The following is a 22,700-nucleotide window of genomic DNA, read 5'->3' on the forward strand; positions in this document are numbered from 1 at the left end:
TCTGAGAAGAGAGGCAACATTCTCCATATTACTTCATTTTTATCTTGCTATCCTGCTATAATTTGTATCTTAACTGCCTCCAAAGGTTCATACATTTAGTTTTCATCCTTAGAATGCCACTGTTGGGAGGTAGTGGAACCTGTAAAAGATCGAACTTGAGAGAAAGTCTCTAAGCTATTAAAGATATGACTGTGAAAGAACATAAAGATACGTCCCTAACACTTTCCCCACTTTGAGTTTTGCTTCCTGGCTCTTGGCTCCTATGTGCTCTACCATGATATGCCTTATGACTGGCAAATTTGTGGGGCCAATGCATTATTAGATAAAACTTCTAAACCTTTTCAATCCTAAACCTAAAAGCAAATCTTTTAGTTTTGCAATTTTATTGTATCTCTTGTTCATTATAATAACATAAAGCCAACTAATACCACCTCCTATACATACTAGGGTTAATAAAAAGCCTAAACTTTTTGAAGTCAAACCAAAGACCTGGACTTTCAAACCTTTGCAACTGTTTGTATCTTCTAACACACTCCCTCCTAAGCAGGAAATTATTGTAAGGTGAACATGTTTATTTCTCAAGTAGGTAAGATAAATTCTGGATTTATAAACCTACTTCATTATATAAGTTTTTGTAAGATTCTAAGACTTTATAGTTACATCCTCTGATATCTTACAGTGTTATAAATATAAATATGACAACCCTGAATCCTTACTCTAATTCCAGTTTTATATTTATAATGGCAAGAAAAAGTTTTCTGGTGCTAAGATTATTTTATTACCCCAACTTCCTAGAGACTCAATCAGAATTATGATCATAGGTTTTTGGGTATTTATTTAAAAAAGAGATATTTAAGTGTAGAATGATTGATATTGCATGAACTTGATGGAAATATAGCTGGAAATATATTCCTAAGGTTATTAGCAGCTAACTACATATGCTTACACTTCAGGAGGTCTAAAACCACAATGTTTTTGTGTTGACTTTGGAGAACTAATGTCTAAATGAACTAAACTAAGTGCCTAAGAAAGTTGAGAACTGGTTAGTTTTGGTGAATAGTAGCCAACTGGTGAACATTTGTTGAATGAATGTATGCCTGGGAGAAGTTTGTTTTCTGGAATTACAGTTTTATGCTTGTTGATGAACATTTTTGAAAAGTGTACTAATATAATAAACTTGCCTCTGTTGTACCCAAGCCTTGGTTCTCAGAAGGAAAATCATAATAATCTGAAGCCTGACATCCAAATTTATTCTTTCTGACACAATGTTGAGGAACTCTTACAAGTTCTATTAAGTTAGAGGTTTGTAGATAAAACAGGACAGAGATAATCTAATAAAAATTCTAGTGTGGTTGTGCTGTTAATAGTAAAGTCAAGTGCCTTCAATGCTAAAGGCTCAGAAATCTTTCTTAAACTGATTTCATGTCCTATGCAAGTGTTTTCTACAACCTGCATAACCAGTACTTTGTAAAACTTGTTTATGCTTCTATTGTACATAGTGTTTTTAAAAGAAATATATAGTATTTTTATTTAGGCACCTCCAAACTTGAACTCGTCTGTATGAAACATTGTAAATGATACATTTCTCTTTTGAGTACCATCACAGTTGTACAGAGGTTTTCACTGGTTCTATATTTCTACTGTTATTGATAAGCATGTAACACTGACTTTATCCTACATATAGTTGGCATTTCAAATAAATGGCTTGTATAGAAAAAAATCTAGAAGCAGATGCTAGTGCAATGATTTAGTGGCTATGGATGCTTGTTGCCAATCTTGAAGACCTGAATTTAATCTGTGGAACCCACATGTTGATAGGGAAAAAACACCACTCCTATGAGTTGTCTTTTAACACCTTTACATGTACCATGACATACACACATACAAAAAATAATGCTTCCTAGTTCTTTTCACATAACAGAGGATTGGGAGTCAGTTAGTCTTCCTATCACACACCAGAATTTGGCATTTTGAGAGCTCAAGGTTGGTGCAAAAATTTGGCTGTGTATATCTATAAGATCTTTCATATAGCTGCCAAGACACATATAAATCAGTAGGGGTCTTTTTTTTTTTGTCACAGAAGTCTGTATATTAGCAATTAAAATAGAATTTCACACATTGACACTATAACTATGATGAATCTTTTAGGCATAAAGGCCAAGGTTTACTTTTGTTTTCAAAATAATTTTAACAAGTTTTCTGCTATCTTGTTAGATAGAAGACATTGGAACTTGAACCTAGAGTATTAAACATGGTAAATATTTAGCTTTCTTTAATTCTAAGCCAGTCATCAGCACAGTATGGCACTTTACATGGTACCCATGAAAACCAGGGGCAAAGGAACATGATTTCACCATAATTCTTTTGCTGCTGGTTCTAAATCAGGTATTTCAGAGAGTCTAACTCATGTCTCTCTGTCTGCTTCTCCCACCTCCAACTTCCTACTCCTGTGCTTCATTAAAACCTTTAACTTCTCCACCAGACACCTTAAGCAGCTGAGCTCTAAGAAAGCATCTGTTTTCTCTCATCCCAGCTGAAAGTTTATTTTTAGATTCCTGGAATTTTTGCTGTTGCTTAATCTTATATCTGGGAGAAAAATATATGAGGCAGGAGCAGGAAGTAAAGTCTGCAAATTTTCTTGGATATTGTCCTAAATGTTGTGATTGCCAAAGTGTGTGTGTTTTGGGAGACAGCTGCCAAGCTTCGATCTATGAAACTACCAGGTTGTCTGAGATTTCCAAGGTAAAATGGAACTTCTCAGGTGTCTGAAAGTGGTTTGGAGTTGAAGCCACGTGGAACTCACAAAGATTCTGCCTGGTTTTGAGTGAGTCTCTGTTTTGAAACAGAATGTAGGAAGTCAGAACCAGACAATAGTGGAAATGAAGGTAACATGGACAAGTGTGACATTAACTGCAGCGTTTTAGTTGCGTGTGCAAGTTAGTGAAACTCATAAATGATTGCTCAGAATATACCAGAGGAGAAAGAAAATTATCATCAAGAAGGCATATTGCTCTTCAGACACATGATCAATATATATATGCATAGTTTTCCTTCTGGCCTCAGAAGACATTGCTGATAGGAGTTTCAGTGGGCAAAGCAACAACAACAAGAAAACTAACAAAATAACAAAGGCTTTGACACCAGAAGAGACAGGTTTTATTATATTAATAGACAAAACCTTCATATTTCATAGCCTTGATTTTCTCATCCACAAGGTAGAAAGAAGAACCATGATTATCTCCTATGATTTCCATGAGTATCAAAAGATGTCTTATATCAAAAACCCATAAGACAGGAAACTAGGCAGACTGGCAGCTATTATTTCTTTGTTATTGGAAAGTCATGATAATTGAAAATTAAAAGATGTATACTCCTAGGAATGGTATACTGGGGTCTTGAGGTAGAGATAATCTCAATTTTCTGAGAAAGCACCAGATTGATTTCCAAAGTCATTGTACAAGTTTGAAATCCCAAAAGAAATGTAGAAGTATTCTCCTTTCTCCAGATCCTCATCATCATGTCCTGTCACTTGAGTTTTTGATCTTAGCCATTATGATGGGTGTAAGATGGACTCTCAGAATCATTTTGAATTGCATTTCCTTGAAGAGTAAGGATCTTGAGCATTTCTTTAAGTGCTTCTATGCCATTTCAGACTCCTCTGTTGAGAAGTCTCTGTTTAGGTCTGTACTCCATTTTAAATTAGAGTATTTGGTTTGTTCATGTATAATTTCTTCGGTTCCTTATATATTTTGTATATTAGCCCTTTGTTAAATGTATGATTGGTGAAGACTTTTACCCAATCTGTAGACTGTCTTTTTGTTCTGTTGACAGTATCCTTTGTTCTACAGAAGATTTTCAGTTTCATGAGGTCCCATTTATTAATTGATCTCAGGCATGAGTTGTTGGTGTTCTGTTTAGGAAGTTGTCTCCTGTGCTAATGAGTTCAAGGCTCCTCTCCACTATCTCTTCTATAGATTTCCTATATCTGGTGTAATGTTGAGGTCTTTAATCCACTTAGACTTGAATTTTGCTCAGGGAGATAGATATGAATTTATTTGGATTTTCTACATGTAGACAACAAGATAGACCAGAACCATTTATTGAAGATGTGTTTGTTTTTCTATTGTATGGTTTTGTCTGCCTTGTAAAAAATCAAGAGTCCATAGGTGTGTTGATTTATTTCTGGGACTTTGACTTGATTCCATTGTTCAACCAGTCTGTTTCTATATCACTACCTTGCAGTTTTTATTACTATTGTTCTGTAGGATAGCTTGAAATCAGGGATGGAAATAACTCCAGAGGTTCTTTTATTATATAGGATTATTCTAGTTACCTTGGATATTCTGTATTTCTGTATGAAGTTTATTAAATGTTCTTTCAAGATATATAAAGAGTTGTGTTGGTAATTTGTTGAAGATTGCATTGAATCTGCAGATTGCTTTTGGTAAGATGGCAATTTTCAGTTAATCCTACTAATCCATGAGCATGGGGTGTCTTTCCATCTTCCAATATCTTCTTTAATTTCTTTCTTTGGAGATGCTCTGCCATACAACAATGACAGTTGCTTGCTGAGCTATGTTCATAACAGCTTTATTTGTAATAGCTGGAATCTGGAAATAACCTATATGTCCCTCAAATAAAGAATCGATAAAGAAACTGTGGTACATTTACTCAATGGAATACTACTTCACCATTATAAACAAGGAAATCATGGAATTTGAAGGCAAATTGATGTAACAAAAGAAGACCATCCTTAATGAGGTAACTCAGACCCAGACAGATGTGCACGGTACATACTCATAAGTGGATTTTAGTCATATAGTACAGGACAAACATACCAGAATTCACAAACCCAATAAGAAAATTAACAAGGAGATCCTAAGGGAAGATGGTTAAATCTCACTCATAAGGGGAAATAGAAAAGAGAGTAGAAGTGATTGAAGAGATGGAACAAGGTAGGAGTGGGAACACAGAGAGAAATGAGGGTGAAGATCAGGCCTAGGGAGAATGAAGGCAGGAGGACAGAGGGCCTGCAGAGAGAAGAGAAACCATAGACAGAGACATCACTGTCATAAGGTGGAGACAGGACAGGGTAGACTTCTGAGGATATGGGGATGACTCTAGCTGAGATCCATAGTAGCAGGTGTCATGGAGACTGAAGAGGACACCCTCTAACTAGACAAGACTCTAGTGGAGGGAGGGGATAGCCAATCAACCCACCAAAAGTCAACCCCAAATTTATCCTGCCTATGTGCAGGGATAAAGATAGAACAGAGATTGAGAGAATGTCCACTCAATGCCTGCATGAACCTGGGACCCACCCCATGGAAGAGAACCAACCCCTTACACTATTATGATATTCACTATGCTTTCAGACAAGAGCCTAGCATACCTGTCCTTTCAGAGGCTACACCCAGCAGAGGATTGAAACAGATGTGGAGACTCATAGCCAAACATTTGGCACAACCTGGGATTCTTGTGGGACAATGGGGGGATGGATAGAAAAACTTGGAGGTGACAGGAGCTCCACAAGCAGATGAACAGAGACAATGAACCAGGGCCCAGAGGGGGTTTGGAGACTGAAGCACCAACCAAGGGCCATGAATAGACTAGAGCTAGACCCTCTACATAGATATAGCAGATGGGCAGCTGAGGCTTCATGTGGGTCCCCTAGTGAGGAGTGTGGAGGCTGTCTCTGACATGGACTCAGTTGGCTGCCTTTTGATCACTCTCCCCTGGGGGCTTGCCTTCCCAGGCCACTGGGGAAGAGAAGGAGTGCAGTCATGATGTAACTTGAGCTGGTGTCAATGGGTAGGAGGGAACCTTCCTCTTTTCTGGGGACCCAGGGAAATGGGATGGGAGAAGAGGAAGGGAGGGTGGAACTGGGAGGAGAGCATGGAGGGGACAACAATCGGGATGTAAAATGAATAAATAAGTTAATTAAACAAGAAAATTAAAAAAAAATTTCTTTCATCTGTAAGACCGAATTTAGAGTAGAAGTCAAATGATTTCATTGGGCTTTGTTTCCATATATGACTTCATGAGTTATGTTTTTTGGATCTCAGGTTGAGCCACAGTGGAAACATTACTGTTGTGCTCTTGTGGCATAGTGTTCACCGATAGAGTCCAGATAACCCATGATGGCAGCTGGAATTTTTCTTGCCCAAGTGTTACATGCTCTTAGTTGTGCTATCAACTACCTCCTGAAGATTGTGCTACTTCTGCCTACCTGGCCCTTTCAGGCATTTGATCAGCTCCCCCTCCACTTCAAATACTCTTTGCCAGGTGTGGTGGCATGCATCAGTAATCCTAGCACTCAAGGAAGATTCAGGCAGATCTCGATGAGTTCAAGGCCAGCATGGTCAAAAAGTGAGTTCATAACAGCCAAGGCTACATCAGAGAAATCCTGTCTCGAAAAAAAAGCAAAATATAAAAACAAAACAAAACAAAATTTCTGTGATATGTCAATTATTAGATTGCCCATTACGTTGCTTAGTATCCAGGACATTCTACCTATTAGTTTGTTTTTTTCATCTGCGAAATGGTCACAATATTGACCATCCATATGACAAACTCATTGTGAAAACTGAAGGGTGTGTCACATATGTAGTTATGTTCAACAACTGCTCTTTCAGTTTAAAGATAATACATCTCCAAACTTTCTTTTATCTAATTTAAATGTCTGCTTCACTTTGTGCAAGTTATACTTGTCCTAGTTAATGGCTGTAGAGTGATCCATTATGTCTGTAGAGTAGTCCACATCTAGATTATAGATTTATCAGCTGTTAAAAATACATACACCCAAGATTTCCTTCTGATCTCTCCTCCCTACACTAACTCTTGTTCCTACTCTCATTGATTAGTTTCTTTATGTTCATTTTAATGATTCTATTGTCCATACAGAACAGGTTAGTTTCCTCCATCACTCTTAGGCATCAATAAAGGCTTTTCTGAGACCAAGAAAAATAGATATTAATAAAAAAGGAGATTGAACTAAAAGAAGGAAACAGCAAAGTGACTATAAAAAGATCCTATAGTTTTGCCTGCTGTTGTCCCTTTGTAGAATAATACCTGTTCAGAGACTATACAAAATATATGACTTGAATTGGGCCCTCTGACAGCTTCCACTGACTTTTTTGGGGAGATTTCCTTAGGATTTGTTGGTAAATAAGAGTATAAGTGGCCTTAAGAGACTGATGTCCCATTTCCTCTAAGGGGGGTTGGATAGGTTTCTGTTTACTCTCTTGGTCTACAGATGCTTATTTTCATTGGGAATTGTTTATAAGTTATTATTGTTCTTATACAGAAAGGAAGCTAGGTTGGACTGAGGGATTTCTCTCCTTTCCTTTGTCTTTCTTTGGTATGTAAAGAGATAGGAGCTGAAAAGAAAGAAAGGAGGATATAGAAATATAGAGGAAGGATAGAACAAAAGAGATTATTGAATCTACTCCTTATCTCAAGGCCTTAATTGTTTCTCACAAATAAGGTTATTTTTTAATTAAATGGTATTGGATTTTGTATATTGATGCAAAGAATGGTCATGTCAAATACTAGTCTAATTTTATCACAAGAATATATATTCTAGGTGTAATAGATATGATTCTATAGATATATAAGGTAAAATAGTTAAAATCTTCAAAAGCCTCAGAGACATACAGAATATGGCATTTAAGGATGTTTTATTATTCTAAAGATTCTTTGACAAGATGTTAACTCCTGGCAACACCCAGCCTGCCTCAAAGGTGATAAACATAAAGGAACCTCCTTGTGGAGATGGCTTCAAATGTGGCAAACTAGCCAGTGGGCAAAATGTCCTCATTTCTGTCACAGACAGAATTCTGCCTAAAATAGGCAAGTTTACATTTAGGCAGAGCTGACAGCCAAACTATGACACAACAGAGTAAGCAAGTCCTCAGTAGTTCCTGCCTCACAAATATGTTTGTCAGATACATTGGGCCAGAAGGCTGAAGATGATGCTCTAATATTATAGAGGGTATTGTGTCGATGCCGCCCCCGTCCAGCAGGAAAGACACCAACACCGGGAACTCTTCTTGCAGCAGTTTTATTCAGGATCCTTGACTACCGGAGTGACCTCGGGAAAAGCTCCCACTGAACCTTTATAGTGTGCCTGGTCCTATCAGAAACTGCCATGTCATCACTCCTGGTTGGTGCATTCAGATCATGCCACCTCACGCTATGCCTTGTTCGAATCACGCCACCTCACGTCATGCCTTCAGGCATGCACATAAGGGGCTTGCTCACTGCGCCTGCACATAAGGTTTACTCACTGCGCATGAGCAAAAGGGGGGGGCGCACTGTGCATGCACAAAAGGGGGTGCACTGCGCATGCGCAAAAGGGGGTGTATTGCGCCGGGGAAGCAGCAGGAGGCACTGCTATCTGTGGCTCTCCACAGTATTGCATGACTGTTCAGGCAGTAAACTGTCTCAGTCATTTTTTCATTGTGGAAGGTTATAACCTGCACTTCTGTTTTACTCAGGTATTTAAGTTTTATTTCTTCTCAAATCTCTGATGGAGTTGAAGACCAGATAGTTTAGTCTTTCAATTAAGCTTAGTAGGTTAGGGGTTAAAATGTTTTTATGCCAAGATAGATGTTTTAAGTTAATAGAGATGAGATATAACAGATTTTGATCTTCATGCAGACATTTAGACTCAACAAGTTAGGAAGGATATTTACTTTAAGTTTGACAAATACAAATAGCCAAATAATTATGAATATAACATTTATATAGTTCCTGATTGTCTCGCGGTTCTTCCTGCTGTATGTAGTTTATTTTATTCATGTGTAATAATATAAATACATGTAAAAAACAAAAATAATAAAAAATGAACAGAAGTGGCATCTACAGGGTTTACTCTTCTTTTTTTTTCCTGCCTAAATTCCTAAGCTCTATCCACAACTGTGCTTCATTAGGTGTATTTATGTTTACTCCTCCCTTTATATGGCTTAGCAACTCTAAGTTGAGGACAGCAATTCACACACTCACTCAGACTTCTTAATAATAGATAATCATAGAGAATAATATCAATTTACATTAGAACAAATTATTAAATATGGATTAGCATAGGAAATAATGTATTCTTAATTTAGGTTCATATAATAAAAATCTCTTATTTTGTTCTTATCTATGAATATGCAGTCTCTTTTAGGAGGACAGGAACAACTATTGAGGTTTATTCTGAGCCCATGAACCCTGGGGGAGCCCTTCCAACCTCATGATGGTCATGAAAATTTACTAATTTTTCTGTGTATTGCTATTTAACTTACCCAAAATCTAAACTTTGTAACTTTTGTACTCATTTTTATTATATTTCTATCTTTTTAGCACAAATACTCAATGGGTGAAACTTGAGAAGATCAAGGATTCAGGGTGATAGATTTTTCTGGATGTCAGAATCAGACCCTTTTAATGACAAAAAAATGGATTTGGGAGAGTGAATACCAAGACACGAATGCCAATGCAGAAATAGAGAAAGCAGAGCAAGTACTGGAGAGTTCTGGGTTTTGTACTCTGGGATGGAAGATGCCAAGCCCTGAGGGGCCTCCTAAAGGAAGAGTCAGAAATAGAAACAGATGCACTTGCTGGTGGAAGGCTCAGAGCTCTTTAGGGAGTGCTAGAAGCAGTATAGCGACCTATTTTTTTCCATCCTGTTTTATACCTTATCAGGCTCTTGAAGATCGCCCTTTTAAATTCACTTGATTTGAAGGTGAGAAGAGAGAGAGAGAGAGAGAGAGAGAGAGAGAGAGAGAGAGAGAGAGAGAGAGAGGACTGCATACATGTATAGAGGAGAGAAATACTTTCATTCTATACCTTTTTAGTAGCTTTGTTTCATACTGTTCATTTTGCCTTTAGGATGTTATGTATTTTTTGGTAGTACTTCCATTTGCAAATCTTCCCCCACCCATCAGTCATGCTTCTTACAGTCAAGATGTTAAAAATTCCAAATCCCGACTCACCCAATCCACAGCTGTTTTTGTTCTATTTCATTAGAAAACAAACAGGCCACTAAAAAAGAAAAATAAATAAAATAAGATGAAATATAAACAAACCAACCTGAATAGAAACAAAACAAACAAATTAAAGCAAAACAAAGATCCAAAGGAAAAAATATAAGAAACAGATGTAGATGCAGGGACACACACATTGTCACACACAGAAATCCCCTAAAACCTCAAAAAATGGACACTATAATATATAAATACATAAAAGACATGTGTAAGAAAAATTTTTTTTTAAAAAAAGTGCCCAATGAAACATTTTTTTGGCCATCTGCTGGGTGTGGGGTCTGGACACAATAATGTATAAATAAAAAACATGTTGTGTAAGGAAAAAAATTATAAAAAGGAAAAGAAAAAAGAAAAAAGTTCCCAGTGAAGCATTTTTGGGCCATCTACTGCTGGGTGTGAGGTCTGGCCTTAATAGAAGTTGTATACACAGTAAAACTCTATTGGAGAAAACAAATTCTTTCTTTGTGAGCAATTATCAACTAGAGATAGCTTCTGGGTTATGGATGTGGATATATGTCCACCTCTCCTCTCAATGCTAGGACCCCATCTGACACAGACTTATTCAGGCCCTGTGCATGTTGCCACAGTCTCTGTGAGTTCATATATGTGTCAGTCTGTGTTCAGAAGGCCTTGTATCCTTAGTGTTCTTTATAACTGTTCGCTCTTACAATGTTTCTGCGTCCTCTTCCACAGGGTTCCTTGAACTATAAAGAGACAGAATTGATACACATATTCAGTGTAGGAACCAGGGTTCAAGATCTTTCTCTCTCTGTATCAAGCTGGGAGTATCTGTGTTTGTTCACATCTGTTACAGAAGGAAGCTACTCTGATGATGGCTGAGCAAGTCATTGATCTCTGAGTAGAGCAGAATGCCATTTTGTTATTATGTTTCTTTAATAGAACAGAACTATTTCATTATCCCCTAGGTCTCAGGGTCTTGGCCACCTCAACTGTGTGTGAGATGTACTCCATCTATGGAGTAGGTCTTATACCCAATCTCATATTAGTTTGTTAGACCCAAAAGAGTTGTGTCACTATTGCACTAGTGTTTCTGGCATTCCTGTCACCATTATATACCAAAGTGTTTGTAGTTGGGTTAATGTCTACTCCTGTTGTTTGGTAGCATGAAGAATGTGTTCCAGTACTATGAACAATAGTCAGAAAGGAGTGCAGGCTCTAGGTAGGCACCGGCTTGACTTCTCCATATTTAATGACTTGTATAGGTGTTGTCTTCAGCAAGATTTGCAACAGCCTCATTCATTTTAAGGTTCCCATGGGACTGTTTTGGATAACAATTCTAATAAATGTAACCCATTCCCAGAACTGGAGGCTTACTTTGGTGATGGGAGGTATTTAGTTAGGGCTTCATCTTTCCTATAGTTTGGTGTTTTTAAAAAATCATATTCATATAGGCATATATTTTAAGAAGCTTCTACTCTATTAGGTTTCTACAACAATCAAGCCATTTGAATTAGTTGTCTCTACCCATATTCTCTCCCTAAACTTCCTCCCTGTCCCCTGTGATTACCCTTCCCAGCCCACCCCATCTCTCTCTATTGATTAATTTAGATTGAAAGTGTATTTTATTAGATATTAAAATGGATACACCAGCTTGCTTCTTGTGTCCATTTGCTTGGAATCACCTTTTCCAGCCTTTTATCCTGAGGTAATGTCTGTCTTTGTGGCTGAGATATGTTTTTTGAATACAGAAGAATGTTGGGTCTTATTTATGCATCCATTCAGTTAGTCTGTATCTTTTTATTGGAGAATTGAGACCATTGATGATGAGAGATATTAGTGATGAGTGACTGTTAAGTCTCTTGATTTTGATGTTGGTTGCAGTTGAGTGTTTGTGTGGTTATGTTTTTTGGGATGGTGTAGTTATCTATTTCACATGTAATTTTGGTTGTAGTTTGTTACTTTGGGTTGGAATTTTCCTTCTAGTAACTCCTGTAAGGATGAATTTGTGGTTAGATACTCTTTGAATTTGTTTTTATCAAGGAATATTTTGTTTTCTCCATCAATGTTATTGAAAGTTTCACTGGATAGAGTAGAATTGCCTGGCATCTGTGGTCTCTTAGAGTTTTCAGAACCTCTGTCCAGGCCCTTTTGGCTTTTATGGTCTCTGCTGAGAAGTTGGGTGCAATTCTGATAGGTTTGTCATTATTTGTTACTTGGTCCTTTTCCCTTGCAACTTTTAATAATTTTTCTTTAGTCTTTATACTTGTCTTTTTTTGATTATGTGGTGGGAGGATTTTCTTTTCTGGTCTATTCTATTTGGTGTTCTGTAGGCCTCTTGTATGTTTATTTGCATCTCCTTCCTTAAATTATGGAAAATTTCTTGTATTATTTTGTTGAAAATATTTTCTGGGCCTTGGAGCCAGGTGTCTTCTCTTTCCTCAATTCCTATTATCCTCAGATTTTGTCTTTTCATTGTATCTTTGCTTTCTTGGATGTTTTGTGTCAGGAATTTTTCAGATTTAGCATTTTCTTTGATGATTGTTTTAAGTTCTACCAAAGTGTCTTCTACTGCCGAGATTTGTTCCTCCATCTCTTGAATTCTGTTAGATAAGCTTAGGTCAGCATTCCTGGCTTGCTTCTCTGAGTTCTCTTGTGCCTGGATTTCTACAGTCTGTGATTTTCTCATTGTTTCCATTTTCATCTTCAGAGCTTGAACTGTTTTATTGATTTCCTTCGTCTGATTGTTTGTATCATCCTCAATTTTTTTCCTGTGTCTTTTATGGGCCTTCAGATGTTGAACTGTTTTATTAATTTCCTTCATCTGATTGTTTGTCTTTTCCTGAATTTCTTCCAATGCCTCTTTATAGGCTCCTGTAATGATTTCAATCTGCTTGGCTACACCTTCCTGCATTTGTTTACAGATTTTATTCATTTCCTACATTATCATCTTTATTACTATGGATTTGAGGTCATTTTCTTGTGTTTCAATGGTTTTTTGGTTCTCAGGGTTGACTTCTTTGGGATAGTTGGGAACTGGAGATGCCATATTATTTTGGTTCATGTTGTTTATATTTTTTGTGATGACATCTAGTCATCTTGCTGTCTCTAAAGTTGCGAGGTAGTTTCTGGTATCCTTCCCTAGATCAGGCAGGTGACCTGGTTTCAGCTCCAAGGGACTTTACTCAGCATCCTGTGATTCCCACTGGGTTAGCAGAGGCTTGTTCTGGTGTTCTGTAGCCCAAGAATCAGTTCGAGGTAGTATAAATAAAGCCTGTTATCCCACCTTTGGCTGGATTTAAAAACCTTGCCCTATGGCATTTGGGCTCTGAGGGTCTAGGCTAAGTCAGCCCTAGCATGCCAGAACACCTGATGACTTGTGGTAGGATTCTGTCTGATCCATCCAGGCTGTGGGTCCTAGGTTCAGTCCCACTTGAGAGAGCATATGCTGCCCTCTGGCTTAAGGGAGTTGGTTGGGCTTTTGCCCTGATCCCTTCAGGCAGGTTCAGTCTTGCCCAGGCATGGGTGGGTACTCCTGCTGGGTTTCTTTCCATTCTCACCCTCCCTCCATTTTCAATCCTATTTCCCTCCTCTAGACCTCTGACAGAAAGTTATCTCCTCCCCTACCACATGATCAGAGTCTATCAGGTCTCATCCAGATAGTCTGCTTCCCTTTCCTCTGTGTTCCTGCTGGGCCTCTTCACCCAGGAGAAGTGATCAAATTTGGGACACCAGAGTTTACATCAGAGGAAGTCCTTGTTCTCCCCATAATCGTGGAGAATGAGCTGTCCATTGGCTAGATCTGAATGGGGGTCTAGGTTTACTGTATGTATTGCCCTTGGATGTTACAACAGTTTGTGCAGTGTTTTCCACTCCAATCCCTTTCCAGATCTTCTAGCCTTGATAGTCTCCTTGTGGGGTTACTTAAACCCTCTGGGTCCTTCCATGCCCCCATTCTTCCATACGACTCTCAATGCTCCACTCAGAGTCCATCAGTGAGTTCAAGTTCCAGCATCTATTATGATCCCTCACTCTGTGGAGTCTCTCTGAGGGATCTATGTTGGGCAAATATCCACTTATAAGTGAGTGTCTTTCTGGGTCTATGTTAACTCACTCAGGATGATCGTTTCTAATTCCACCCATTTGCCTGCAAATTTCACAATTGCTTTTAATAGCTGACTAGTATTTCTTAGTGTAAATGTACTACAGTTTCGTTATCCATTCTTTGGTTGAGGAACATCAAGGTTGTTTCCAGATTGTAGCTATTACAAGTAAAGCTGCTGTAAATGTAGCTGAGGAAATATGTTTGTTGTATGGTAGAGCATCTTTTGGGTATATGCCCAGGAGCGGTATGGGTTCCGAGGTATCACTATTCTAAATTTTCTGAAAAAGCATCAGATTGATTTCCAAAGTGGTTGTAGAAGTCTGCCCTCCTGCCTGGAATGGAGTTGCCCCTTTCTCCATATCCTTGCCTGCATGTGCTGTCACTTGAATTTTTGATTTTAGCCATTCTGGTAGGTATAAGATGGAATCTCAGAGTCATTTTGATTTGCATTTCCCTGATGACTAAGGCTGTTGAATATTTCTTTAGGTGTTTCTTGGCTATTCAGTGTTCTTCTGTTGAGAATTCTCTGTTTAGCTCTGCACTTTAAAAAAAAATTTTTTTTTAAGTTATTTGGTCTGGTGATGTTTAATTGTCTGAGTTCTTTATGTATTTTGGTTATTAGCCCTTAGTCAGTTGTAAGGGTAGTGAAGCTCTTTTCCCAGTATGTAGGCTGTTGTTTTGTTCTGTTGACAGTGTTCTTTGCCTTACAGAAGCTTTTCAGTTTCATGAGGTCCCATTTATTAACTGTTGTTCTTAGAGCCTGGGATATTTATATTCTGTTCAGGAAGTTGTCTCTTGTGGCTCTTCTCTAGTTTTTCTTCTAAGAGATTTAGTGTGTCTGGTTTTATGTTGAGGTCTTTAATCCACTTGGACTTTTGTGGAAAAGCTACCTTACATGCCACTTTCATCAGAATATTGTAATCATTTTGTAAACATAAAATTTAAAGAATATAGATTCTAACTTTTAAAAAGGTTTTTAAACAAATGACATCTGCATCCACAAGGTACTGTGAAATATGCCATCTTTGATCTTAGCTCAGCTGAAAAATCTTTTCTTTTGTACAAACTTAAGACCACAACCCTTGGCTAGGAGGTCCAGTGGTCACACAGAAGGAGATACCTGATGACACCTGATAGGCTGTGGTCAGATGGTGGGGGAGGATGGCCCCTTGTCTGAGGTCTATTGGAGAAGAATAGGGCAGAAGAGAGTGGGAGGATGGAAAAAGGAAGATACAGGTGAGGGGATAACAATTGGGATGTAAGATGAATAAACTATAATAAATAAATCAATTAAGAAAGAAAATGCAGCATAAATGTCTAAGAGAAAAAAGTTAGTTCATACTCATTCCTTTTGTTTTCTCATATGCAATCTGATTGCTTCTAATAAAAAACGGAATGCCTGTTTTTGTGAAATATTTTGCAATATTAGTTACAATAGAAACAAATTTTACTTATGGGGAGAAAAGTAAACAGTAAGCTCATGTTATTCAGAAATTAAAAGTTACTAAGACCTATGGGTTGTATGGTTTGGAAAAATAACTCCATGATGAGTATTTAATGTGGAATTTTTTTATCATTCTCTGAAATCTGAGGAATATGAAAGTTACAGCCTTGTCACAAAGTGATGAGATTCTATGCAGTGGCCTCTAACATAGCTCATTGAAAATATCCCTTCCAAAATATGTTTACACAGTAACTATTTGGCTGTTAAATCAACCCAATATTTAACAGGCCCAGTGTGATCTGCTTACATGGGAACCTGTAATAATTAGAAAGAGACCATGCCAGAATATTAAGAAATTAATATGTGGCTTCTACAAGCAATGATCCTCGAAGAGAACAACAGTTTGTGGAAGATAAGATAAATACCACCTGCTGCAATGGCTCCAAGGGACAATCAGGGATGTGGCATTCTCTGAAAGAAATGCAGTTTTCCAGATCTTGAACAGCTAGCTGAGGTGGAACACTGGGAAATGAGTTAACTATTTGATTTTTCCCTGGCTAGTCATCCACTATATCACTGGGGATGCCACTGTGCAAGTTGCAACAGCTGGCATTTTCATGCCACTAAGCTTACTCCCAGTTACTGTAGAACCCGAAAGATCTCTTTGGAACCACAGAAAGATCTATGAGTTGTACTTTCCATTTCCTGTGCATTATTCTGTGCATGGCCTAGTGCTCAAGGGCCTAACATCTCTTTTGGAAATATTATGTCATTGTTCCCAATGGGAGGTGTATATGCTTTTAATGTCCACTTTAAAATTAAGAAGCTATCAGTTCAAAGTGGATAGCTAACTGATACAATATCATACCACTTATAAGATATAATTATGACACCAATGCATTGCATCATCTTCTGTGATCACTGGGAGGCCACAAAGTCACTGGACAAACAATTTCTTATGCTTGTGCCATAATGTGGGGGCATAAATATGATACTGAGATGGAAGATCGACAGTTTTGGCAACCCCTGGTGATGTAACTTCTATAAGGAAACATATATTCCTCTGACCTTTGTGCCTGTTATAATGCTAACAAGACAGCATATATTTAAGAGAATATTTGTTGATTTTAGGTGTATAAATTCCACCCCATTACTTGTGTAACATCCTTTTCACAGGAAGCATTGAGAATTTATAACAAAGCCCTGGGTTCTAAGGTGAGAAATAATTGTGAGGTTCCACAGCATTAGTTTGTAAGTACTTGTGGGTTGATATCTTTCTGCTCTTTCTGATTTTTGTCATAGTTTTGCTATTTGAGAAATAGGTGATATAAAGAGAATCAGAACCACTTTCTCAAATCTAGATGAAAGAGAGAACTTGCAGAGGGACAAGACAAGATTTCTGAGGACAGGATGTATAGTTGGGTAGCTGTTGTGACAAGAAATGCAAAGAGGAACCATCCTTTAAACATTCAATTGTCTTATAATCATCTGCATGTTGCTTTTGTGACACTGGGGATTCAGTTGAGGACAATGAACATACTACCCCAGTTCTCTACTACTGAGCTCTATGTTCAGCTCATGGGAGGGATTGTACAATAATTATTTTTTTATGATGTAGCTTTCCCATGATTTCCTTATAACGTATCCATCTCTACATGATTTTAAAAACTGCACTACTCAAGTATACACAGTATTCTATGGATTAAAAGCTGGCGTTCACTCACTTCCTACATGAGAGAGGCCATGAGGGCAGGAGACATAGTGGAAAGCTTATTTCATGAAGGGTTAAAGACTCTTCTACAACCACACAGCTTTAAATAAGCAGGCCAATTCAGGAGCCCAGATTCTGACACTTTTGTCTATGGGACCCCTCCATAGGAAATCTTTAAGAACAGTAGTAAAATGACAAATGACACTGAATATATGTAGTCAATATAATGATTTGTCTAGCTAAATATTTCTGTTGGGAGGCACAAATGTTTCATAAAGTAGTATCTCTATTAACATTAAAGTGGGGAATGCATCCAAACATATCAGTCTCTTTAGAAACCAGTCAGAGTTTGGGCATCCATGACTTCAAAAATAATTCTTCTTGAACCTTCTTATATTTCCTAGCTTGTATGGACTAACCAATTAAACGTGTTGGTTCCTTGCTGGGCTAAAACTTACTTTACTTATTGTCTAAATAACTGCTTCTTAGGCTCATGCACTCTGCAGCCCTGTCCTCTTCCCAACTCAATCCTCAGAAGGCTTGTTTACCCTATCCCTCAGCCTCTGATTTATATATGTCTGATGTTGGGGAGGGACACTCAGTGGTCCGATCAACAAGATTGCCAGGCCATGCTTTGGGGCTATGCTCTGCCTACTTGCTGAAATGAAAATTGGAGTGTGCAGTTTTCTTCTGAAATGCCCTGATGGCCTGAAAATTTTTATCAAAGACTGCTATTATGAAAATTTTGCATGTCTTTTCATTATGTCCTACTGAAAACTGCACTATCTAAAGAATTCTATGACAGTCCAAATGGAACTGCTACAACATTAGGATGTGAATGTGATGTTCTGATTTGAATCCTTTCTAGTAACTGACCTTGCAAATGTGAAAATGTTCATATGGATAAGATTAATGATTTAATTATTTTTATACAAGCTATCCCTCATATAGGCTGTTTTCTTTGACTTGACTATGTTAATTAATAAAGAAAGTACTCAATAATCCTTCTGTTGGAGTTTGTGGTTAATCAGGTACAATTATGAATAAAGATGCAGTGAATGTCTGTGTGTTCAGACTCTGATGAAAGCAGGATATATTTGACAATAAAGTGAAGTACGCAATGCTCCTTTCCAGTGCTTGCTTCCAGAAAGAAATAAGGCCATGGGTTTTAGAAGGCACAAGCTGACAGTATAAATATAGTTGTCCTTTTAATTAAATACTCAGACAATATGATTAAATATGAAATAATCCATTTGTGTGAGCATTATTTCATGTCATGTCTTAAATTAATGCTTCCTAGGCCTTGGCCTGGATTTTCTACTTGTGTAGTAAGATGTGCTAGTTGGAAAGCTTGCACATTCTGTCTGCAGCAGGCTGTAGCTTACAGTTTTCTTTAGGAAAATGCAAAATAACAAGAAGATTCCTTATAGTCAAAAAGTCTACACTTTTTTTTAGATAATTAATTGCTTTGTTGTAGAGAACTCTGTAAAGAATAAAATGCATGTAAAACAGTTCATGTTGTGACAGATAGGTAAGAAATAAGTGAAATGATTATGACTGGCAATGCTCTTCTAAAATAGTCTTTTACTCTCAAGCTCCACTTCAGTGTCATGTGGCAGAGATTGATCAAGTCTTATATGAAGTAAAATGTGGCTGGGAGAAAGCTTTTCTTACAAGAGTTTCACTACCTGTATATGGTTGAATGTATGCTACTAAGCCTTAAGGAGAGGACATAAGTTGAACAGATGGCTTCCTGAACTTCTAGGTTTAAGTAAAATTGGAATTAGGTTTTTAAATGAATTTTAGCATTAGGTTAAAGATATTTTGAATTTCAAAATACCTTAATGTTAAGATTCCAAAAGAATTTGTCACTAGTGAAGTGTCACAGTATGACATCTTGACATTTTTCCCAATATAATAGATGGCTATATTTATATGTATTCTGCTGTCTGCAATCACTGAAATTCTCTTAGGTAAGTACAATAATAATAATTTAGGAAGATCTAAGACATGACACATATCTGGTGACAAGACATTTACTTCTTCCTGAGGCAGAAATTAGTTGTAATTGAACTCTCTTATTGGGAAAAGAGAAGAAACAGAAAACTGGCAAGAAAAAGAGGTTTTGCAGAGAGCTGATTACAATGTTTTTAATGTCCCGTCATCTATAGAGTGACCAGGCTTACCACAGAAGAGTGCAAGCTGACTGGGATTTCACTGAAGTCCTACCTTTTGCAAAAGACCAGAGGTTTGATTTAAACATATATCGGCAAAGTTTCTGGTGTCAAAGAGTTTCCAGTTAATTGGAATGATTGGGATAGATGTATAATAGAAGAAGAAAATTACGTCTTGATCAGCTAGGTCCATCGAAGTTCAATTGAAAGGACAGCTGGTTCTACCTTGGGGCCACAGTGGTATTCTTTATTTTTTAAGATTGAGTTTATTTTAAGTGTGTGTGTGTGTGTGTGTGTGTGTGTGTGTGTGTAATGTATGCCATGTGAATGTGGGTATCCAAGGAAGCTGGAAGCAGGCTTTAGCTCCTATAGCTTTAAAATTACAGGTGGATGCGAAAATTTATACTAGCTTGTGCGAGTTGGCTATGTTCACATCTTCCCAGCTATACACATGGCAATACCATGCTGCTGGCTTCACATCAGCTTTGGTGAGAGAGTGCTCACATGATAGAATTAGGAAAACACTGCAAACATTGACTTTTCTCCTCCTAGAGAACAAATTATTAGGCACTCACCAGTATCCTACTGTCTGTAGGTGGGTGAGGGTAAAAAAAGGTATTGGTCTGAATCTTACAGATTGGTTAGAAAGAAGTTACTAGATCCCTGGGTGAGGGGTTTTTGAGAGCTTGTGGAAGTAAGAGGTTTTTTTTTTCGTATCAGCTACTAAATTAGGTTGGCTATGTAAAAGATATGCATCCTATCATTTAGTAGCACATTAAAAACTTTTATTGATTTTTTTAGTGAGTGTCACATCATACACTCCAATCCTGATCTTTTCCCAATTCCCTCATATTCACCCTTCATCCTTGCCACCTCCCACCTCAAAATAAAACACACGCAAACAACCAAACAAAAACAAAAACAAAACAAAAAAAAAAAGAAAGAAAGAAAGAAAGAAAGAAAAAACAAAGCAGAAAACCCATCTCACATTGGAAGCTGTAGTATATCCCAGTGAGTCCCACAGTGTATCCCTCTGTCCACACAAGTGTTCATTGCAACAAATCATTTGTCTGGTTCAAAATCTCTGGGTTCTAATACACCATTAATATTGGATCCTCACCATGCTTCCTCCCAGTTATTCTGTTGTTGCTCTGTGTCGTGGAGGTCCTACAGCTTTGGATCAGCAGAACTGGCCCTTTCACTTGTCCCAACGGTTCACAGATGATATATATTTTGGGATGGGCCAATTCAGAGCCCTGATTCTGGGCCTGGGTGGTAGTTGAGGTGGTTGATGTGCTGAGCTCTCTAACACTCCTCTAGCTTGGCCACCCATTGCCTCCACTGGAAGTAGGGAGGGTCAGCTCTTCTGCTCTCCAGGCCACCTCACCAGCACCTATGCCTCCAGGTCCAGCTCCACAGTGCTGTTCAGTCAAGGTGCAGGACCCACTGTCCCAAATGCTGCAGCCTGAAATGCTGCAGCACTCCAACTCCCACATGCTCTGGATGTCTCAGCTGTGCTTTCACCGTCAGTGCCAGTTCCACCGCATTGTCCAGGTGAGGTGCATGGCCTGTTCTCCTGAGTGCTAGCTACAGACAGTGAGGGGGCAGCGATAGCTTTCCCATTCCCATGTCCTGTGGGCAGCTATCCCAACTAATGAAGGTAAGGAAGGTGAGCCAGGAAGGCATTACCTCCCACTCCAGGAACAGATATTTTTTAGAAATAGGAAAAAAATGAGAATTATTAAATATATTTTGAATAGTTATAAACCAATAGTTAATGTTTTATCTACTTACTGAATTAATGTTTTAATTAATGTTCAAATTTTAATTAACGTAGCTAACATTTTAATTACTTACTGAACATTGAAGTTAGATGTTCTGGGCTTTATGAATTCTGTACATGTACAACTTTACATGTGAAAAACATGAATCTTATATAAATAAATAAATAAATAAATTTTGACACTCATCAAGCTTTCCAAAGTACCTGACCTGGAAAGTCAATCATTTTAGGTAACCGCAAGCTAAGAGTAATGTCAGGAATTCCGTGTGATTATGTACACACATATATTTCATGGAAGGGGAAATGAAGACTGGAAACAGAGAAGGAATTGACAGAAAGCCATAAAGTTTTTCCACAATGTGTAAATCTGGATCTGGATTCTTTCTCTAGACTAACCATCACCCACAATCTCTAACGTCACACTTCTTCTTCAAAGGTCTGTGGTTTACACGAAAGCATCTAATTGGCTGTGCTGTCAGACTGCGATAGCCACTTTCTGGGAGGCAGAAGGAATACTAATCTTTCTTATGCTTCCTCACCAGGAAGTGAATTTGTATTCTATCAAATTCTTTGATAGAAAATTCATCCATATAGGAAGGATGCAGCAGTAAATGATGGGTGTTTCCTGTTATGTGTTTTAGTTTTAGCATGAAAATATGACTAAAGGATATGACGATGGCCTTGTTCATAGAAAACACTATGCAAATAAGGTATGCTGTTATCCTAATAGCAATGAGTCTAATTAAAGTACGTGCATTTTTCAAGGTCCATAGTTCTTTTTAAACCTGTTATTTTCGCACAGAGACTGTGTAGCTCTGGGCTTGTCTGATTGAACAAGAACACTCAAACAGAGGGTGCCTTCTTTTTCACTGTGTGGCTTTGCAATTCAGATGATGTAAAGAGGTTTTCCCTGGCTTTCAGCCTCCCCATCTATTTTGATCATGGAGGTTAATAATGCTGAAAAGCACTCAGACTATATAATGCTGCAGAAGAAATGAGAGTTCTATGTTTTATGGCTGGGACACGACTAGTAATGTATCTGCTGGGAAAGTTGCCATTCAGAGTGCAGCAATGAAAATTGAATTCAATCAATTCTTAGCCATTTGTCCCTTCCCCCATTCTTCTCCAGCTCCTGCCTTTTATTTCATATAGGAAGATTCAAGTCCCGAGCATGCTGGTGTTTTCATGCTCTGTGGGGTTGTAACTGTTGTGCAGTGGTTTACCCATTTGGCTACACAGTAGAATTACCTGGGAGCTTCGCAAAGCTTGAGGCTCCTTGGAGAAGAACAAAGGCTTCAGTATTGTTTTAAAGCTACCTTAATGGTTCCAATGTGCATTCGGGAATGAGCACGGCTGTAGTGGAACCTGGGAACTTTACAGGAATCAATTTTGCTCACAAGTATAAGGCAAGAGCAGTGAAGACTCCTGTTCTCACTCTCTCATTCTCTCTTATCTTCCTTTCTCCTTTCCTTGAATGAAATGGTTATTCCTATAGTA

General features: G+C 38.0%; 1 pseudogene across 1 annotated transcript in view; it reads left to right on the forward strand.

Annotated features, from left to right (window-relative positions):
• Nucleotides 1-20,815: 20,815 nt before the first annotated feature.
• LOC311606920 (high mobility group protein B1-like) overlaps nt 20,816-22,700 on the forward strand; it is a 29,537-nt pseudogene continuing 27,652 nt past the window's right edge. Inside the window, exon 1 of the transcript in view lies at nt 20,816-20,974. The product of the transcript in view is annotated as a high mobility group protein B1-like (transcript). The remainder of the gene's footprint in view (nt 20,975-22,700) is intronic.

Source organism: Acomys minous (genome assembly GCF_964271855.1).
Source record: "Acomys minous genome assembly, chromosome: 1".
Taxonomy (NCBI): domain Eukaryota; kingdom Metazoa; phylum Chordata; class Mammalia; order Rodentia; family Muridae; genus Acomys; species Acomys minous.